This window comes from Oncorhynchus clarkii, unplaced genomic scaffold (genome assembly GCF_045791955.1).
Source record: "Oncorhynchus clarkii lewisi isolate Uvic-CL-2024 unplaced genomic scaffold, UVic_Ocla_1.0 unplaced_contig_4872_pilon_pilon, whole genome shotgun sequence".
Taxonomy (NCBI): domain Eukaryota; kingdom Metazoa; phylum Chordata; class Actinopteri; order Salmoniformes; family Salmonidae; genus Oncorhynchus; species Oncorhynchus clarkii.
The window spans coordinates 135,001-144,869 of NW_027261029.1; the positions used below are offsets into that span (position 1 = coordinate 135,001).

General features: G+C 48.4%; 1 protein-coding gene across 2 annotated transcripts in view; it reads right to left on the minus strand.

Annotated features, from left to right (window-relative positions):
- LOC139403856 (homer protein homolog 2-like) overlaps positions 1 to 9,478 on the minus strand; it is a 72,648-nt gene extending 63,170 nt beyond the window's left edge. The window contains exon 1 of one of the 2 annotated variants that reach the window (XM_071147013.1): positions 9,327 to 9,478. The gene's annotated coding sequence lies outside the window, so the exon portion shown is untranslated. Of the gene's footprint in view, positions 1 to 9,320 lie in introns of both variants that reach the window. The other variant, XM_071147014.1, reaches the window with a different exon arrangement.
- Between the last annotated feature and the right edge of the window lie 391 nt (positions 9,479 to 9,869).

Consider the following 9,869-nt stretch of genomic DNA (forward strand, 5'->3'; position numbering starts at 1 on the left):
ACAGAGACACAGAGAGAGAGAGACAGAGAGAGAGAGCTCCTTAGCTCTGGCATCTTCCCCAATATTTGGAACCAAGGACTGATCACCCCAATCCACAAAAGTGGAGACAAATTTGACCCCAATAACTACCATGGAATATGCGTCAACAGTAACCTTGGGAAAATCCTCTGCATTATCATTAACAGCAGACTCGTACATTTACTCAATGAAAACAATGTACTGAGCAAATGTCAAATTGGCTTTTTACCAAATTACCGTACAACAGACCATGTATTCACCCTGCACACCCTAATTGACAACCAAACAAACCAAAACAAAGGCAAAGTCTTCTCATGCTTTGTTGATTTCAAAAAAGCCTTCGACTCAATGTGGCATGAGGGTCTGCTATACAAACTGATGTAAAGTGGTGTTGGGGGTAAAACATACGACATTATAAAATCCATGTACACAAACAACAAGTGTGCGGTTAAAATTGGCAAAAAACACACACATTTCTTCACACAGGGTCGTGGGGTTAGACAGGGACGCAGCTTAAGCCCCACCCTCTTCAACATATATATCAACGAATTGGCGCGGGCACTAGAAAAGTCTGTAGCACCCGGCCTCACCCTACTAGAATCCGAAGTCAAATGTCTGCTGTTTGCTGATGATCTGGTGCTTCTGTCACCAACCAAGGAGGGCCTACAGCAGCACCTAGATCTTATGCACAGATTCTGTCAGACCTGGGCCCTGACAGACCTGGGCCCTGACAGACCTGGGCCCTGACAGTAAATCTCAGTAAGACCAAAATAAGAGTGTTCCAAAAAAAGGTCCAGTCACCAGGACCACAAATACAAATTCCATCTAGACACCGTTGCCCTAGAGCACACAAAAAACTATACATACCTTGGCCTAGGTAACTTCCACAAAGCTGTGAACGATCTGAGAGACAAGGCAAGAAGGGCATTCTATGCCATCAAAAGGAACATAAATTTCAACATACCAATTAGGATCTGGCTAAAAATACTTGAATCAGTCATAGAGCCCATTGCCCTTGAATTCTGCAAAAATATCCTCTGTGTATCCTCCAGCAGTCCTCTCTCTCTCTCAGTTGCCCTCTCCTCTGTGTCAGGACAGGAGCAGTTATCAATCAGTCAGTGGGTGAGGTGGGTGGGTGGGTGGGGGGGGTTACATAGAACAGGCAGACTTCCAGGACCAGAGAGAGAGGGCATGCCGACTAAGGGACCCTTCAAGGGACTGGGGAGATACGGTATGTGTTTCTCTGGAGGTAGAGAGGGACTGGGGAGATACGGTGTTTCTCTGGAGGTAGAGAGGGACTGGGGAGATACAGTGTTTCTCTGGAGGTAGAGAGAGACTGGGGAGATACAGTGTTTCTCTGGAGGTAGAGAGAGACTGGGGAGATACGGTATGTGTTTCTCTGGAGGTAGAGAGAGACTGGGGAGATACGGTGTTTCTCTGGAGGTAGAGAGGGACTGGGGTGATACAGTGTTTCTCTGGAGGTAGAGAGAGACTGGGGAGATACAGTATGTGTTTCTCTGGAGGTAGAGAGGGACTGGGGTGATACAGTGTTTCTCTGGAGGTAGAGAGAGACTGGGGAGATACGGTATGTGTTTCTCTAGAGGTAGAGAGGGACTGGGGAAACACGGTATGTGTTTCTCTGGAGGTAGAGAGGGACTGGGGTGATACAGTGTTTCTCTGGAGGTAGAGAGGGACTGGGGAGATACGGTGTTTCTCTGGAGGTATAAAGGGACTGGGGAGACACGGTATGTGTTTCTCTGGAGGTAGAGAGGCACTGGGGTGATACGGTATGTGTTTCTCTGGAGGTAGAGAGAGACTGGGGTGATACAGTGTTTCTCTGGAGGTAGAGAGAGACGGTATGTGTTTCTCTGGAGGTAGAAAGAGACTGGGGAGATACGGTATGTGTTTCTCTGGAGGTAGAGAGGGACTGGGGAGATATAGTGTTTCTCTGGAGGTAGAGAGGGACTGGGGAGATATAGTGTTTCTCTGGAGGTAGAGAGAGACTGGGGAGATACAGTGTTTCTCTGGAGGTAGAGAGGGACTGGGGAGATACGGTATGTGTTTCTCTGGAGGCAGAGAGGGACTGGGGAGATACGGTATGTGTTTCTCTGGAGGTAGAGAGGGACTGGGGTGATACAGTGTTTCTCTGGAGGTAGAGAGGGACTGGGGAGATACGGTATGTGTTTCTCTGGAGGTAGAGAGGGACTGGGGAGATACGGTATGTGTTTCTCTGGAGGTAGAGAGGGACTGGGGTGATACAGTGTTTCTCTGGAGGTAGAGAGAGACTGGGGAGATACAGTATGTGTTTCTCTGGAGGTAGAGAGGGACTGGGGTGATACAGTGTTTCTCTGGCTGTACTCTATATCATCGACGGTATCCTTATGTAATACATGTATCACTAGCCACTTTATACTATACTATGCCACTTTGTTTACATACTCATCTCATTTGTACATACTGTACCCGATACCATCTACTGTATCTTGCCTATGCTGCTCTGTACCATTACTCATTCATATATCCTTATGTACATATTCTTTATCCCCTTACACTGTGTACAAGACAGTAGTTTTGGAATTGTTAGTTAGATTACTTGTTATTACTGCATTGTCGGAACTAGAAGCACAAGCATTTCGCTACACTCGCATTAACATCTGCTAACCATGTGTATGTGACAAATAAAATTTGATTTGATTTGATTTGATTTGATTGGAGGTAGAGAGAGACTGGGGAGATACGGTATGTGTTTCTCTAGAGGTAGAGAGGGACTGGGGAAACACGGTATGTGTTTCTCTGGAGGTAGAGAGGGACTGGGGTGATACAGTGTTTCTCTGGAGGTAGAGAGGGACTGGGGAGATACGGTGTTTCTCTGGAGGTAGAAAGGGACTGGGGAGACACGGTATGTGTTTCTCTGGAGGTAGAGAGGCACTGGGGTGATACGGTATGTGTTTCTCTGGAGGTAGAGAGAGACTGGGGTGATACAGTGTTTCTCTGGAGGTAGAGAGAGACGGTATGTGTTTCTCTGGAGGTAGAAAGAGACTGGGGAGATACGGTATGTGTTTCTCTAGAGGTAGAGAGGGACTGGGGAGACACGGTATGTGTTTCTCTGGAGGTAGAGAGGGACTGGGGAGATACAGTGTTTCTCTGGAGGTAGAGAGAGACTGGGGAGATACAGTGTTTCTCTGGAGGTAGAGAGGGACTGGGGAGATACGGTATGTGTTTCTCTGGAGGCAGAGAGGGACTGGGGAGATACGGTATGTGTTTCTCTGGAGGTAGAGAGGGACTGGGGAGATACAGCGTTTCTCTGGAGGTAGAGAGGGACTGGGGAGATACGGTATGTGTTTCTCTGGAGGTAGAGAGGGACTGGGGTGATACAGTGTTTCTCTGGAGGTAGAGAGAGACTGTTTCTCTGGAGGTAGAGAGAGACTGTTTCTCTGGAGTTAGAGAGAGACTGTTTCTCTGGAGGTAGAGAGAGACTGTTTCTCTGGAGGTAGAGAGGGACTGTTTCTCTGGAGGTAGAGAGGGACTGGGGAGATACGGTATGTGTTTCTCTGGAGGTAGAGAGGGACTGGGGAGATACGGTGTTTCTCTAGAGGTAGAGAGAGACTGGGGAGATACGGTGTTTCTCTGGAGGTAGAGAGGGACTGAGGAGATACGGTGTTTCTCTGGAGGTAGACAGGGACTGGGGAGATACAGTGTTTCTCTAGAGGTAGAGAGGGACTGGGGAGATACGGTGTTTCTCTGGAGGTAGAGAGGGACTGGGGAGGTACGGTATGTGTTTCTCTGGAGGTAGAGAGGGACTGGGGAGGTACGGTATGTGTTTCTCTGGAGGTAGAGAGGGACTGGGGAGATACAGTGTTTCTCTGGAGGTAGAGAGAGACTGGGGAGGTACGGTATGTGTTTCTCTGGAGGTAGAGAGAGACTGGGGAGATACGGTGTTTCTCTGGAGGTAGAGAGGGACTGGGGAGGTACGGTATGTGTTTCTCTGGAGGTAGAGAGGGACTGGGGAGATACAGTGTTTCTCTGGAGGTAGAGAGGGACTGGGGAGATACAGTGTTTCTCTAGAGGTAGAGATGTACTAGGGAACTGGTAAACAGACTCAGATAGGATGTCATGTGGCCCCACAGAGTTAAAGTAACATTTTGTTCTGGCCTCAGATGGTAGGAGAAGGAAATAAAAAAAAACATGACTTTGTTTTCTGAGGTTAATACAACAATCTCATCAAAGCAAAATAAATGGCAGTATGTTTGGAGCAAAACGATGAAAGTAAAACCCATTATAGATAATTAGTAGACTAAAGAGAGAGAGAGTGTTTTGAAAAGTATACCCAGAAATTGTATCTGCGGAATTCAATTCGGAGCTCAGCTAGGGTTGATGAAATCTCTCTCTGCAAACTAGTCTTCCTTTTCAGAAGTGTGCTCAACACTAAAACACCTGCTACACAGACAGGCACTCGCTTACATACCCTGGCTACTCACAAGTAGTGCACTATGTGGAGGGAAAGGGGGAAGTTTGGGACGCACACCTAAAGTCAGACAGACACACCTTTCAGCCCTGTGTCTATGAAGGGAAAATCATATGTCTGGTTGTTAGGCAGAAATACATGTCTGTTTCCATTGGAGAGCTGAGATGATTCTGTTCAGGTAGAACACTTCCTTCCATTGGAGAGCTGAGATGATTCTGTTCAGGTAGAACACTTCCTTCCATTGGAGAGCTGAGTTGATTCTGTTCAGGTAGAACACTTCCTTCCATTGGAGAGCCGAGTTGATTCTGTTCAGTTAGAACACTTCCTTCCATTGGAGAGCTGAGTTGATTCTGTTCAGTTAGAACACTTCCTTCCATTGGAGAGCTGAGTTGATTCTGTTCAGGTAGAACACTTCCTTCCATTGGAGAGCTGAGTTGATTCTGTTCAGTTAGAACACTTCCTTCCATTGGAGAGCTGAGTTTATTCTGTTGAGTTGGTGGGTGGAAGCCTGACACAATCCACAGAGACAGGTAATGTTCAGTAGCTAGGAGGAGGTGGGTGGAAGCCTGACACAATCCACAGAGACAGGTAATGTTCAGTAGCTAGGAGGGGGTGGGTGGAAACCTGACATACACCCCCCCCCCTGACTAGCTGGGTTGTATAGTAACAGGTGATGGATCCCCCCCTCCCCCCTGACTAGCTGGGTTGTATAGTAACAGGTGATGGATCTGTTCTCTGCATCATGCTCAGTGGGGTTTCACTGGCAGAGAGGAGAAAGGAGCCAGCATTTAGACACTGTAGCTGTTGGCAGGGTGAGGGGTGACAGTCTCACAGTATGTCAGACAGAGAGAGAGAGAGAGAGAGACAGAGACAGAGACAGAGAGAGAGAGAGAGAGAGAGAGAGAGAGAGAGAGAGAGAGAGAGAGAGACAGAGAGAGAGACAGACAGAGAGAGAGAGACAGAGAGAGAGAGAGACAGAGAGAACGCAAGAGAGCGAGAGTGTGTGTGTAAATATGGTGTGTGTAGGTGGGGTGCTCCAGGAGTTGCCCTTTAAAGGTTCTTCTCCTCGCCGTCACTCCCCCCCCCCACCCCTTTCCCCTCACATCACCCAGCGACAACACATCAGGGGGGGGGGGGGGGGGGGGGTCGTCCTCTCCTCACCCTCTCATAGCCTCAGCAGACTCTCTGGGGTAAATACTAATTACCCCTCTATCCAACACACAGAAGTTGGTTGAGAGTAGGGCTGACCCCATTTAGTCGACTGGTCAATGGGCTGTTGGTCAGCTGAGATTTCTTTAGCCAAACAGTAGTACAAATATATATAATAATATCATGGTGTACAAGACGCCTGTCTGATTGGCACCTGTCTGATTGGACTGATCCATTGTGGAGAGGCCGTGGGGATGGAACAGTCCATCACTAAGACATGTGCTACTGAAATTCTATACGATTCCATTACATAAGAACAATGGTGCAACACTAAATCAAAATATTATTTTATAACAAATGCGTTTGGATAGCGGTCGCTGTCCGCGGTTCTGAAACATCAGTGCGCTGTTGAATTGGCGCCTTTTCCTGGACCATGTTGCTATGTGGATAATAGCAGAGTTAACCGGCGTATTGGTGTTGAGAACAATGCGACGGAGACAGCAGTGGAGTGAGGAGACGAGGAAAAGAGCACTTCCTCCTCAATTGTGTTAAACAATTAAAAGGCAAGGAAACGCCAACTTAATTAGGTCTATAATCAATAGCCTAACTGTTAAATGTGCCTGGCTTTAATAAATCCTTCATTTATACACTACATATACACAAAAGTATGTGGACACCCCTTCAAATTAGTGGATTTCGGGCTATTTCAACCACACCCATTGCTGACAGGTGTATAATAAATCGGGCACACTGCCATGCAATCTCCATAGACAAACACGGGCAGTCGAATGGCCTTCCTGAAGAGCTCTGTGACTTTCAACGAGGCACCTTCATAGGCAGCCACCTTCCTAACAAGTCAGTACGTCCAATGTCTGCCCTCCTAGAGCTGCCCCGGTCAACTGGAAGTGCTGTTATTGTGAAGTGGAAACGTCTAGGAGCAACAACGGCTCAGCTGCGAAGTGGTAGGCCGCACAAGCTCACAGAACGGGACCGCTGAGTGCTGAAGTGCGTAAAAATCATCTGTCCTCGGTTGCAACACTCCACTACCGAGTTCCAAACTGCCTCTGGAAGCAACGTCGGCACAATAACTGTTTGTTCGGAAGCTTCGTGAAATGGGTTTCCATGGCCGAGCTGCCGCACACAAGCCTAAGATCACCATGCGCAATGCCAAGCGTCGGCTGGAGTGGTGTAAAGCTTGCCGCCATTGGACTCTGGACCAGTGGAAACGCGTTCTCTTGGAGTGATGAATCACGCTTCACCATGTGGCAGTCCGACGGACGAATCTGGGTTTGGCGGATGCCAGGAGAACGCTACTTGCACCAATGCATAGTGCCAACTGTAAAGTTGGTGGAGGAGGAATAATGGTTGTGGACTGTTTTTCATGGTTCGGGGCCCTTAGTTCCAGTGAAGAAAAATCTTAACGCTACAGCATACAATAATGACATTCTAGACGATTCTGTCCTTCCAACTTTATGGCAACAGTTTGGGGAAGGCTCTTTCCTGTTTCAGCATGACAACGCCCCCCGTGCACAAAGCAGAAATGGTTTGTTCAGATCGGTGTGGAAAAACTTGACTGGTATGCACAGAGCCCTGACCTCAACCCCATTGAACAACTTTGGGATGAATTGGAACACTGACTGCGAGCCGGGCCTAATTAGCCCAACAACAGTGCCCGACCTCACTAATGCTTGTGGCTGAACAGAATCAATTCCTCGCTAGGAATGTTCCAACATCTTGTGGATAGCTGCCACGCTTCCAGTTCATTTGTCACGTCCTCTGCATCCATTTTGCCGTCACGGGTTCAGAGTTTGTTATAACTAATTTATTGATGTGATTATGCTACGCTACAGGCCAGGTCCTATTGATGTGATTATGCTACGCTACAGGCCAGGTCCTATTGATGTGATTATGCTACGCTACGCTACGCTACAGGTCAGATTGATGTGATTATGCTACGCTACGCTACGCTACGCTACGCTACGGGTCAGGTCCTATTGATGTGATTATGCTACGCTACGCTACGCTACGCTACAGGTCAGGTCCTATTGATGTGATTATGCTACAGGTCAGGTCCTATTGTTGACTATGCTACGCTTCAGGTCAGGTCCTATTGATGTGATTACGCTACGCTACGCTACGCTACAGGTCAGGTCCTATTGATGTGATTATGCTACGCTACAGGTCAGGTCCTATTGATGTGATTATGCTACGCTACAGGTCAGGTCCTATTGATGCGATTATGCTACGCTACAGGTCAGGTCCTATTGATGCGATTATGCTACGCTACAGGTCAGGTCCTATTGATGTGATTATGCTACGCTACAGGTCAGGTCCTATTGGTCACGCGCATGTGATGCATACATGTGTCATGTAAAGAGAGCGAAGGGGGTTGAGGGAATGTTTTTCCTAAAACAAAATGAGGGATTTCAGTAACAGAACTTTTCAGTCAGAAATGGCAACATGGACAACGTGATAAACACTTGTAGTTGTCTGTGGTCGATGCAGCAGAGAGGAGAGAGAGTCAAACGAGTCACACAGTCACTCGCTGTAAAAACATAAATATATCATTAACACAGAGCAGCAAGTCTGAGCACAATCAAATCAGATGCGCTCGGACTCCCTCTACTCATTCGCGTGTCTTAAATTATTTCATCAAACAGTTTGCTTAAAGCATCAGACAAGCTCAGTGAATATAGTTGATTTGATTAAAACACAGAGGATGCGTCTATATATGGTTGCCTAAGATAGATTGTTGTTGTTGTTGTTGTTGTTGTTGTTGTTGACAACCCTAGTTGAGAGGAAAGAGATAAACATTTGTTTCAGTCATTTCACCAGCCGTCCAGCCCTGTTCCACGTGACACAGCCAGCCGTCCAACCCTGTTCCACGTGACACAGCCAGCCGTCCAACCCTGTTCCACGTGACACAGCCAGCCGTCCAACCCTGTTTCATGTGACACAGCCAGCCGTCCAACCCTGTTCCACGTGACACAGCCAGCCGTCCAGCCCTGTTCCCTGTGATTCAGCCAGCCGTCCAACCCTGTTCCACGTGACACAGCCAGCCGTCCAACCCTGTTCCACGTGACACAGCCAGCCGTCCAACCCTGTTCCCTGTGACACAGCCAGCCGTCCAACCCTGTTCCACGTGACACAGCCAGCCGTCCAGCCCTGTTCCCTGTGACTCAGCCAGCCGTCCAGACAGACATAGACATCCGTCCAGACAGACATAGACATCCGTCCAGACAGACATAGACATCCGTCCAGACAGACATAGACATCCGTCCAGACAGACATAGACATCCGTCCAGACAGACATAGACATCCGTCCAGACAGACAGAGACATCCGTCCAGACAGACATAGACATCCGTCCAGACAGACAGAGACATCCGTCCAGACAGACATAGACATCCGTCCAGACTGCCAGACATCCGTCCAGACAGACATAGACATCCGTCCAGACAGACATAGACATCCGTCCAGACAGACATAGACATCCGTCCAGACAGACATAGACATCCGTCCAGACAGACAGAGACATCCGTCCAGACAGACATAGACATCCGTTCAGACAGACATAGACATCCGTCCAGACAGACAGAGACATCCGTCCAGACTGCCAGAGACATCCGGACACATCCTGACTCCCCACCACCCGAACACGTCCTCCCAACCCTAACACACTCACTCACCCCTACCTTGGATCCATCTACACTGATGATGCGGTAGCTGTTGCGTGTGGAGTCGTAGAAGTAGGAAACGGTGACTGCCTGTTTGCTGGCTGGGACCCAGTTCTTCTTGGTGGTCGGGTCAATCTGGAACACATGGGCCCTGGTGGTGAAGATTGGCTGCTCCCTGCACGAGACGAGGAAGAGACGGAGAGAGGGAAAGAGGAGGAGGAGCGAGAGAGGGAGGGAGGGAGGGAGAGGGATGAGAAGGAGAAGATTAGGAGACCTCTAGTTTGGGTTGGAAGCTCTAGTAATTAATGGTTTGGGGTGTTAGAAACTCCCATGTATTCTATAGGTCAGTCTAAGAGCACATGCATTAGCGTGGAAATACTGAAAGTAACAAGTCAAAAACACAGATGACAGCAGGTCAGGTTCTGTGGTGTGAGCTGAGTACTGGGAGAGATCCAGGTCAGTAGATGACAGCAGGTCAGGTTCTGTGGTCTGAGCTGAGTACTGGGAGAGATCCAGGTCAGTAGATGACAGCAGGTCAGGTTCTGTGGTGTGAGTTGAGTA